General features: G+C 46.3%; 1 non-coding gene across 1 annotated transcript; it reads right to left on the reverse strand.

Annotated features, from left to right (window-relative positions):
• Window positions 1-262: 262 nt before the first annotated feature.
• Window positions 263-400, reverse strand: LOC114807490. Its single transcript, XR_003755551.1, has one exon. It is a non-coding gene; the product is annotated as a small nucleolar RNA SNORA7 (small nucleolar RNA).
• Window positions 401-12,324: the final 11,924 nt, after the last annotated feature.

Raw genomic sequence — 12,324 nt, forward strand, 5'->3', positions numbered from 1 at the left:
AATGATGATGATAATAATGGCATTTGTTAAGGGCTTGTCTTGTCTTATGCCATTGAGTCGCCACCATCCCACAGCAACAACATGAACAGATCTCTCTCAGAACGCCCCACCTCCATTTGCTATCTTTCTGGTAGTGTATCCATAGAGTTTTCTTGGTAAAAATCTGGAAGTCATTTACCATTGCTTCCTTCCGGGCAGTAAACTTGAGTCTCTGCCCTCGACTCTCTCCCATGCTGCGGTTGCCCCGCACAGGAAGGTTTTGACTTGTAGCAGGTCGCCTTCCACTCGCTAGCCACTGGTTGAACCAGGAATGGAATGAGTATGCCTCTGCTTGACTCTCCCTCCCATAGTCGAGACTGGTAGAGTATTGGAAACTCTCCAGGTGTGATGCTGAAAGGGAAGATAAGGGCTCACTATGTGCCAAACACCATACTAAGTGTGGGGGAAGACACAAGATCATCAGGTCCCACAAGGGGCTCACAGTCTAAGCGAAACTTAGGGGAAATGGGTACTGAATCTCCATTTTACAGATGAGGGAACTGAGGCAGAGAGAAGTTAAGTGACTTACCTAAGGTCACCCAGTAGGTATGTGGTGGAGCCAGGATTAGAACCCTGGTCCCCTGACTCCAAGACCTGTGCTCTTTCCACTAGATCATGCTGCTTATTAAGCACTTTCTATGTGTGGAACACTATACAAGAGAAGCAGCATGATTTAGTGGATAGAACACAGGCCTGGGAGTCAGAAGGTTGTAAGTTCTAATTCCAGCTCTGCCACTTGTCTGCTGTGTGACCATGGGCAAGTTGCTTCATTTCTCTGTGCCTCAGTAACCTCATCTGTGAAATGGGGATTGAGACTGGGAGACCCAGTGTGGGACAGGGACTGTGTCCCACCCAATTTGCTTGTACCCACCACAGTGTTTAGTACAGTGCCTGGTACATAGTAAGTGTTTAACAAATACCATAATTATTATTATTATTAAGCACTTGGGAGAGTGCTTTCCCTCTTCAAAACCTTACTTAAAAATCACCTCCTCCAAGAGGCCTTCCCAGACTGAGCTCCTCTTCCCCCTCTACTCCCTCTGCCATCCCCCCTTTACCTCTCCGCAGCTAAAGCCTCATTTTCCCCTTTTCCCTCTGCTCCTCCACCTCTCCCTTCCCATCCCCACAGCACTGTACCCGTCCGCTCAACTGTATATATTTTCGTTACCCTATTTATTTTGTTAATGAATTGTACATCGCCTTGATTCTATTTAGTTGCCATTGTTTTTATGAGATGTTCTTCCCCTTGACGCTGTTTAGTGCCATTGTTCTTGTCTGTCCGTCTCCCCCGATTAGACCGTAAGCCCGTCAAACGGCAGGGACCGTCTCTATCTGTTGCCGACTTGTTCATCCCAAGCGCTTAGTACAGTGCTCTGCACATAGTAAGCGCTCAATAAATACTATTGAATGAATGAATGAATGAGAGGACAGTGCAACAGAGTTGGAAGACACATTCCCTTCCCACCAGGAGATTAAAGACTAGAGTGGGAAATAGCTTGAAGAATAAGAGAAATAAACATCTTTCTGAGTTGGCTTAAGTAAAATGGCCTCCATGGAGATGAACAAGGCTTCTCTCTCCTAAGCAGTGCTTGGAGTCAGAGGTGGGAGTGGGGAATTCCCAGAGACTCCAGAAGAGGCCTGACCCCTGTTTTCATTTGCTGTTCCAGATGTTCTACTCTGGGATGAGTCTCTGTTGAAATGGGTCTGCCATGTCACAGAGCTGGGTGGGGTGATGGGGTGCACAGTAAAATTGCAGGTGACCTACTACATTCTCCAGCTTCTGGGAACCTCAGCGGAGTGGGGGCCAAGTGGGAAGGGGGTGCAGAGACATGATCCCCAAACTGCAGCCCCAGAGAATAAGGGAAAGACTAGGCTATATGTTCAGCTCAAGAGACTCCATGTTCCAAACCAAAAGGATCTGCTGGAATCTGGAGATGGGGTTCTGCTGTTGCCATGGCTTCTCTTGAGGGGTGGGGGCAGGAGTGGGGAGGAGGAGTAAGCCAAGGCAAGATGGGCTTGAGGTGGACATGAGGTGGGAAAGAATACAGATTTATCCAAAGCAGAGGGGGCTCAGGACATGGCCAGTTTGGGCTCCTCTCAGTTGCCAAGAGCCCAGGGATTGTGGAGAGAGATCAGACTGTAGACATGATCTAACCAGAAGCCAATGCGTTAAGGAATCAAGGGAAAGCCCACAGCCTGGGACATAGATGGCTCTTCTACTGTGTGATCATAATAAGAATGATGGCATTTATGAACCCTCACTGTGTGCCAAGTTCTGGTGTAGGTGCAAGATAATCAGATGAGGCTCAGTCCTTGCCCCAGATAAGACTCTCAGTCTATGGGTTAGGAAGAGCAATTACTTTTACCTCCATTTTATAGATGAGGAAACTGAGGCACAGATAGGTTAAGTGATTTGCCCAAGGCCCCAGAGCAGGCTCATGGCAGAACCAGGATTAAAGCCCAGGCCTCCTGACTCCCAGGCCCCTGCTCTTTCCATTAGGCCTCTATGCCTCTAGGGTTTTCCATTAGCCCCACTTTACTAGTGGGGCTCCCAAGAGCAGGCTGTGGGATATGAAGCATAGGAGGTTCATCACGAAGGTGACCAGAATGTTTTGACCTCAAAGGGAACAAGAGTGGGATCCAGAGATTTTGTGACCCCAGAAGTGGTGGGACCAGATGGGGCAGAGAGAAGGGAAGAGGAGAAAGAGAAGACAGTGGGGAGTGGGAAAAGGAGAAAGGAGTATATAAGCTCACTGTGGGCAGGGGACGTGTCTACTAACTCTGTTTTACTGTATTCTCCCTAAGTACAGTGCTCTGCACACAGTAACAATGACTGATTGAGAGGCTACCGAGAGACAGGACAAAGGGGTGGGGGGGAGGAGAGGGGCAATAAGGGGAAAACAGGGAGAGGTAGAGATGGCATCAGGGAGGGGGGTTGGTGGGGCTAAGGGGGACATTTTCCTCCACTGTGTCCATTATTCCTTGCTGCCGACTGCCATCAAATTCCTCCAAACTCTGTTGCCAACCACCTGGCCCTCGTGCTTCTGCCTGAGTTGGCGATAGCAGTGGGAGATGACGAGGGCTGGGGACGGTGGCAGGGGGATAGCGGTATTTGTGGACACCTCACTCTGTCTAACTGGCCCTCCATGCTTGGAACTGTATTTTCAACTGCTCCCTGACATCCATCATATCTGGTCTCCCCAAAAACTCCTCTTCACATCCTGGAGGGCCGGGTGGCGGGGGGCAGTGACGGTGGTGGCTTGAAGCTGCCGCAGCTGAATAAGTGAGAAGGAAGCAGTGTAGAAGGCAGCCATGGAGGAGAGGGATTTTTCCTCTTTTCCTTCAGCAGCAGCAACAGCACTGCTTCTGGCTCTGCCACACCCTTGGCAGCCAGAGTGTTCTGATTTATTATTCCAGCCTAAAGCGGGATCTTTAGTGGAATTCACCTAAGGCCTGTTCAGGAAAGAACCCCCAAAACTTGACTATCCCAATCGAATTGGGATACTCACCCCTTACTCACCAGCCTGTCAATCAGGTGAAGTGGTTAGCATTAAATTTTCCAGAGTATAATATGCCCTTCTGTTGAAAATCCTCCTCTAATATTTTGTGATTAAAGAGATAATCACCATAGCGGGAGTCCTTCTGAATTACACTCTCCTGCACCATCAAATATGATAAATGGGTCAGAGAACAGCAGTCTTTTGAGAGGTGTGACCAGGGGGTCCTTGCAACCATCCCTTCCCCGTCCCTCCTCTCGGCGCCGCCCCCCCCTCCCCCCCTCCCCTCTCCCCCCATCCCTCCTGCCTCAGAGTGAAGAAGGTCAGCATATGCTTCCAGGCATCTGTTCTAAAGTAGGTACAAGAACCACCTTGTTCTCTTTATTGCAAGAGAGGCCCAAGGAAAGTATCACCAAATCTGGGCCCAGAGGGAAAGGCCACAAGGATTTCAGGATTAGAAGCACCTCTGTTACAGAAGCTGGAGGTGGAGCCTGAAGGGCAAGAACCATTCCCCAGGGCTTCAGCCCTCCTAGTGCCTGCATCCCACCCCAAAGCCAGTGCTAGAGACTGGCTGGCACCCCAGGCCACAGGTATTCTCTGGGCTGGCTGGGAGGAATGGGCCAAGGCATTTCCTTTACAATTTGGTCTTGTCTCTGGCCAAGATATTTTCCATATACTGTATGCCTTATGTTTTATTGTCCCTGAAACTGCCAGGGGAAAGTTAATAACTTAGAATTATGGATCCACTTTCAATGTAAAACACTTTAAATCCTGCCATCAATTACTTCATTTTACCCTCCCAAACTTCTTGGGAAGTAATAAGAGGCAGATATTATTTTCCTCATTTTCTAGATAAGGAATTAAGGCCCCCAGAGGTTATGAGACTTGCTTGAGGTCACACAACAAGCCATTGGCAGAACAGGGACTAGAAACTGGGTCTTCTGACATCCGGACCTGTGTGAGTGCCACTAGCCCACTCTGCCTCTTTCCGCTAATTCCCAGGGTCCTGAGTTGAGGTGATTTTGCCATTCTGCAGGGACTTCGTTCCTGCCTGTTTCAAAGCAAAGTGATGTTGGCGAAAGAAAACCCAGAAAGGCCCACAGGAGAGGACCTCTCCATCTGGATGAATTAAAGCTTGGGGCTTGGGTCAGGACCAGAGAAAGGGTTAAACAGGCAGCAGACAGGAAGTTCAAGGTCTTTTCCTGGCTTAGCAGAGGTGGCGGAAGCCACCAGAACTCTGGGCCAAAGCAGCTGGACAAACGGCCTGGAGCAGGAAGTTGATGAGAAGGAGAGAGGGGCTGATACCGGATTTGCATTGCCTGAGTTGCCCTTGTAAACCCTGTCGGGGGAAGTATGTTGGCATCTCGCTGTATTAGTCTGAATAATAATAATAATGGTATTCTTTAAGCGCTTACTGTGTGCCAGGCTGCATAATAATTTGCAATGCCACACAGCTTGAATCTCCCTGTCCAAATATCCACCATCTTCGATGTCAAGGGCCCTCCCTTTCCAACAGTTGAACCCCTGAAGATGGGGTGGGAGGTGTTTTCACTTCGGGTAGCAATCTAAGAACAGAGAGATGTGGGCGGGAATTCTGGATTTTGGCACAGGGCCCATCTTTGTGCTACTACTGCCCTTTGGGCCTCTCTGGTTCAAGGGAGACCCAGGCGGGAGGAACTCATTGACTGCAGCTCTAAAAACAGAACTAGCCCCCGAGAATCCCATGCTAGAGCCCGTGATGCCATCTTCTGGCTCTTGATGAACATGACGGCTCACCCTGGCTTCCGTCTCCAAGGTGGCTTCGGCTGGGAAGCAGGAATTTGACCAAGGAAATCTCCCAACTGGACGCCTCTAATCACTTGATCAATCATTCATGTTCACCGAGCTCGTACCCTGTGCAAGGCACTGTACTGAAGCAACGTGGCTTAGTGGCAAGAGCATGGACTTGGGAGTCAGAGGACGTGGGTCCTAATCCCAGCTCTAATCTCAGTTTGTTTGCTGTATGACCTTGGTCAAGCCACTTAATTTCCCTGTGCCTCAGTTAGCTCATCTGTAAAATGGGGATAAAGACTGTGAACCCCAGGTGAGACAACCCGATTACCTTGTATCTACCCCAGTGCTTAGAACAGTGCTTGGTGCATAGTAAGTGCTTAACAAACACCATAATAATAATAATAATAATTATTATTATTATTACTGAGCAGTTGGCAGAGTCCAGTAGAATTAGTAGCCATGATCCTTGCCGACAAGGAGCTTACCATGCTCTGTGCACAGTCAGCACTCAGTCAATTAATCAATCCATAGTATTTATTGAACACTTAATGTGTGCAGAGCACTGTAATAAGCCCTTGGGAGTGCACTGCCCACAGTGATTGCAGTCTACAATCTATACCACTGATTCATTTCGGGCTTCTGACTGTAACTTGATTTGGCCGGGGTCTCCATGGAATCCACAATTTGCCTTCAGATGACTTGTCAAAAGCCTCATTCCAAAAGGCCAAGAAAATTGGCATCTGAAGCATAAATTCAGTTGTCAAAATAACTACAGACCAATCTAGGTCCCTTCCAGAGCTAAGGCTAGAATTAGAGTTAGGATTCTGGTTAGTTTCATGACTAAGGTTAGGGCTTGGGCTAACTTTATAATTTTAGATTAGGGATAAGACTAGAAGTGGAAAATTGATTTGGCTGTTTTGTGATGTGCTGGGTGTTCAATTTTCCATAAGTGGATGTGTTAATGCTTGACCTTCAGTGCTAAATAGTTTATGATTTTGCCATCTGCCTTACGATTTGGGAGTTTGGGGGTAATTAATGGGTAAGCTTTGAAAAGGAAATGGGCACTCCCCATTTCTGCTTTTCTGGCCTTTGGATGATTACCATACTACTTTGTCAGAGAGGTTTGATGTCCCATCCTGACTGCCAAATGATGAGTGGAAGACTTTCCAGGTCTCTAGGGGATCATGACCTTTGAGTGCAGAATGAAGGAGCCTGGACGCTGCCCTGTTCCCTAATCCTACTGTGGGTGGCCTAAGACCCTCTGTAAACCCCAGATTCTCCAGTTAGAAACCAAGCTAGAGCTCCTTTTCCAGCCTGGAATGCCTTCCCCCTTCAGCTTAATTCAGTGATGTCCCTCAACTATGTTTTCTTTTTTTTAATAATGGTATTTGTTAAGTGCTTACTATGTGCCAACCAATGTACTAAGTGCTTGGATAGAGACAAGATAATTAGGTTGGATGCAGTCCCTCTCCCACATGGGGCTCACAGTCTAAGTAGGAACTAGGTTCCTTCAAAAACCTGTGATACGGTCACCTTCTCCAGGAGGCATTCCCTGATTTATCCCCCCACTGAATTATTCTACTACCTTTTCAGTCACTTTCTTGGTCGTAGCATTTTCTCAATCACCTCAAGATTCATCTCCTTCACATCTCATCTCCCACTCCATTCTGTGTCACCCTGACTTGCTCCTTTTACTCTCTCTCCCCCATACCTCCCACAGCCCCACAAGGCTTATGTATATATCTGTAATTTTATTTATTTGTATTGATGTCTGTTTATTTGTACTGATGTCTGTTTACCCCCCACTCCCACCCCGACCCAGACTGTTAGCTCGTTTTGGGCTGGGATTTTCACTGTTCATTATTGCACTATACTTTTTCCAAGCACTTAGCACAGTGCTCTGCACACAGTAAATGCTAAATAAATACCATTGATTGATTGAGTGATTGAAAAGACTTTTCCTTACCTTGGTAGATCTGCTGCTCATACAATGAAAAGAGCCCTTGCTGCTCTGGGAATCAAGGGACCTTGGTTTGGGGCCCTGTTCTGCCTGTAGCTGGCTCTTATGGATGAGGACTACACGCTCTGCCCTGCTTGCCTACTTGCTTATTGCATTTCGTGCCTTAGTGGAAACAAGACTGGCAGGGATGAGACAGCGTGAGCAGCACTGAGCAAACCACTAGCACTAGAATCAATTCCGCAGTGCAGGTTCTCAGTCACAGGATTGAGGCTTATTTGTCATTCCCGATAGGAGACTCCACCCATCAGTACCTTGGTAATGTGGTCCAGACTTTCAGATTAGCTAACCGAAGTTCTGCCTACCTTCTGATCTCTACCTTCTTGTCCCAGTTCAATTTTCCTCTTCCCTGGCTACACAGAATCAGTTCTTTCACTTTTCCTCATTAGGCTTAATTTTTGGTGTCCTTCATCTCTTGTAGTGCGGTTTCCTGGTTAATTGCAAAAGTATAGAACATGAAAGAGTAGAGTCCAGATGCTTTACCCTGCAGTGGTCAGACCTCTCACCTTCAAATATTGTGTCTAGTTTTAATTATCATACTTTAAAATGGATGTGGAGGAATTGGAGGAATGATTTTAAGGGATGGAAAAGGGTGGTGGTTGAAGGAATTAGGGTTAAGCCCCAAGAAATTTTTTTTTCTATTGATGGACACAAAATTCTGCCATTAAAAACAGTTCATAAAAACATTACACTAAAATACTTAAAAGAGCAACATGAGTTCTTCATATCTTCTATTTATAATTTTCTAGGACTTTCTTCATTACTTAACACTTATCTTCACACTTAATAACTGTGCTATTTGTTAAACTCTAAATCCTGAGCACTGGGCTGAGCACTGGGATAGATAGAATCTAAGCAGATCAGACACAATCCCTGTTCTATGTGGGATATTTAGTCAAAGGGGAAAGGAGAACAGGTGTCTTATCCCCATTTTTCAGATGAAATGAAAACACAGAGACTTACTCAAGGACTCAGAGGAGGCAAGTGGTAGAGCCAGGATTAACACCCAGGTCTCCTGATATCCAGGTCTGTGTTCTTTCCACTAAGCCCTGCTGCTTCCCACACAGTTGCTTCTACTAACTTCCTCATTCCAGCCACCTTGGATCATGTACCTTTTCCTTGTACATTCAGACTCCCAACCCTGGGTCCCCAAATTGGTCAGCCCAACCACTCTTTCCACATGACATTCAGGGAACAGATGTGATTGTGTTTCTCATCCTATGCAATCCTTTGATGTTTCCTACTTCCATACTCTTTCAAACTCTTAGCTTCCAATAATACTATGTTTCCTTGCCTCCCACTAGATTCAAAGTGATTCACTTACTCAAAACGTGGAAATAATCTTTAATTTCTTCCTCCTTATACCTGTCACACTGCATCTGGTACTTGCTGTTTGCTTAATATTCTCTCCATATTTTCTTTCTTTTCCAAGTCAGCCCTGATAGCCCCCATTTCTTCATAGGCTGGGTGACTTCTCTGCCAGTGCCATCACAGCTTCTTCCCATCCCACTTTTGTGGGACAGAGAGCTTTCCCACCATTTGTCCTGTTGTGAGAGATGTCCTTTAAAACTCCCTTCCCATGCTACCTCTCTCACTGCCTTCCACAGGTTAAAATGCATAAAAATCAGTTTAACATGCCCAGCCCTCTACCCCTTCCTTCAAGTCCAGGTATGTAATCTCTTTTTTGATAATATCTATCCTGCTTTCCCATAATGTCTGAAAAGGTCTTAAACAATTGCTTGAAAAGTCAACCATAAATAGCTAACATGTAAACACACTATGATTAAAAACTGCTTAATTAGCCTCACTCTGTTGTTGGTTGACAACTTCCACATCTCTCAGGGTTTTGTCTATCTTAGGGTCTCCTCCAGCTTCCCTTCCCGATTTTCTTTCAAGACATCTTACCCTCCAAACACAAACCCTGAAATCTCAGGCAACTTGCTTTTAGATCTTATTTTGTTGATCTCTTTCATGGTGGCTGTAGCCCCCAAATTTATGATCCTGCGTTTCTCTATCTAATCTTGAGCTTGAAGCCTTCGCATAATCTTTGTAAACCTGAAAGCACTGCCCTACATTCCATTCCTGCGCTCCTTCCTCTCACTTACTTTGACTCCTTCCTTTCCATCTCCTGCTTCTCTCTTCACTCCACCCACTCTTTTTTTTCATGGTGGTCTCTGGTCTTACTCCTTGCGCCCCCTCCCCTCCAACCTGTGCCTGAATTCCTTTTGGGGTGTCAGGGGAAACATTTTTGAATACCTCTGGCACTTCTTTCCCTTCTCATTTTCTGTGCAGGAGATTGTAAAGGTTTCTGGTAAGCTTGTACCCACTATACTTGTATGCCTCTCCTCAAATTTTCCATCCAAAGCTTGAGCACTTAGGGCATGGATGGCAGAAATGCATGTCGGTTAGTTGTAGGAAATTTCTCCAGATCATCTAGAGTAGCATCTGAGACCGATGATGGGCAATCAAGAACTTGGTTGAAGGGTTCATCCCACCTCTCCAGGACTGCACACTATCAATCAGCAGTTGGAACTCATCACTGTTTAGGATGGGATTAGTGCTGCTGGACTTCAGTCCGTAGCCTGCATGGAGCACTTTGAAAAACTTCTTGCTGTCTTTGTGGTCAGCTACCATCTGCAGCTCCTCAGCTTTCACCCCCCCACAACTTCTCCTTCATCTGATGTAGCTGCCTAATAGCTGTTCATGCCACCTGCTTAGTGTGCTCATAGGTAACTTTTTTTTCCAGTGCAGTTCTTGTGGTTGATCCATGCTCGATATTGATTAGACATGGTCTCCAGCAGCTACTTGCTCTTGCTATAATCTTCCTTTTTTATGGTACTTGTTAAGTGCTTACTATGTGCCAGGCACTGTATTAAGAGCTGGGGTAGATACAAGCTAATCGGGTTGGACACAGTCCCTGTCTCACGTGGGGCTCACAGTCTAAGTCAGAGGAAGGGGGATTTAATCCCCATTTTACAGATGAGGTAACTGAGGCACAGAGAAGTTAGGGAACATTTCCCAAGTGCTTAGCACAGTGCTCTGCACACAGTAAGCACCCAATAAAAGTAATTGATTGATCAATCGACTTGCCCAAGGTCACACAGCAGACAGGTGGATGAACTGGGATTAAAACCCAGGTCCTCTGACTCCCAGGCCTGGGCTCTTTCCACAAGACCACACTGCTTCTTTGAACTAATCTTGGTGTTTTCTCTTGATGAAACCTAGAACATCTGCAGCCAATTTATCCATGGCACCCTTGAATACTGATCATGCTGTTTCAAGAGGTGTGCAGTTGGAATCTGAGCGTGAGTCAAGAGTCAGATCCATTCTTTTGGCTAGGTCTCAGAGTTTAGTAGCCAGAGTCAGAGTTCACACAGAGTCAAAGCTATCTTGATATCAATCAATCAGTGTTGTTTATTGAGTGACTCTAGACCGTGAGAACCATGTGGGATAGAGACTGTGACCAACGTGGCTAGCTTGTAACTATCCCAGCACTTAGTACAGTGCTTGGCAGATAGTAAGCACTTAACAAATATCCTAATGATAATAATGATTATTACAATAGAATTTTAAGAGGCACACTCCCTGCCCTCAGTGTGGAGTGGGAGACAGATACTCAGGGGAATGGAACAGAATCTAAAAATATGTATGCAAGTGCTTATAGGAGATGTGAGGAGATAAGTACTCAAGTGCTTTAGTGACCCAGAAGTGCTAGAGTGGTAGGAGTTGGGGGGAAATAGGGTAGGGAGATGAGAGGTTAATAAGGGGAAGGCCTCTTGGAGGAGATGTGATTTCTGAAGGGCTTTGAGGATGGGGAGACCAGCGGTTTGCTGGATGTGGAGGAAGTGGGAATTCCAGGTAAAAGGGAGGAAGTGAGCAAGAGGTTGAAGGTGAGAGACACAAGAGCAAAGTGCAGTGAGTAAGTTGGCCTGAGAAGAGTGAAGCCTGAGAACTGGGGTATAGTGGGAGAGGAGCAAGGATAAGTATTGGTGGGGAGAGCTGATGGCTTGCCAATCATAAGGAGTTTCTGTATGATGCGGAGGAGAAAGGGCAACCAGTGGAGGGAGTTAGAAGAGAGGAAGTGGAGCCAGGGAATGCAAGTGTCTCCTTCCATGGAATTTTGACAGGAATGGGAGAAGGGAGATGGGGTGGTAGCTGGATAGTGCAGTGGGGCCCAGAGGAAGATTTTTTAAGGTAGAAGAGTCGTGGTCATGTTTGAAGGCAAAGGGGAAGGAACTGTCAGAGAGTGAATGGTTGATGATGGCCATCAGGGAGGGAAGAAGAATGGGCATATGCATTTTTAGAAGCTGCAAACTGATGGAGTCTGAGGGGCAGATGGAGGGGGTAAATTTCATTAGTAGGCAGGAGATCTCTTGCGAGGTGGCCAAGAGGGCTTAGGTGGCTTCCTGTGGCTGTACCCTGAAGATGCCAGCTCAAATCTCAGTCGCTGGGCCACAAGAGGATGGCCAGCCAGCACGGATGTTTCTCTCATTGAGCATATAACCATAATACCCTGTCTATCAAGCTGCCTTACAATGCCATAATCTAGCAAATATCAGGGATGGAAGTGTGGGTGCATCCACATAGTTTTTTGTGTTTTGTTGACAGTTGGAATACAGAGTTTGAACTCAGCAGCTGTCACCACCACTCGTATTTGTTTGCTTTAGTTACACTATGCCTAACTAAGAATTTGTCCCAGGCCTCAAAATCTCAACACAGGTTAACGTGAAAATCACCTAGAATAATGAGCTGCCCTTCGGTATTGCCCATTTGGTTCCTCATAGGAATGCTTTCCGAAACGTCACTACTGAGGAAGGTAGACTCAGACAGCACCATCATGTGACTGTTGATTCCTCTTGGGATCCAATTGAATGTTTTGTCGGTTGTGGTCTTGATTGTGAATCCAACATGAAGTGTTTTTTGCTGATCCAAGTGAAAACCGTCTCCAATCCCAACTTCCTCCAAACTAAGTCACAGTTTAAGCTACAGCTGGGTAAA

This window comes from Ornithorhynchus anatinus, chromosome X2, assembly GCF_004115215.2.
Source record: "Ornithorhynchus anatinus isolate Pmale09 chromosome X2, mOrnAna1.pri.v4, whole genome shotgun sequence".
In the NCBI taxonomy this organism is placed as follows: domain Eukaryota; kingdom Metazoa; phylum Chordata; class Mammalia; order Monotremata; family Ornithorhynchidae; genus Ornithorhynchus; species Ornithorhynchus anatinus.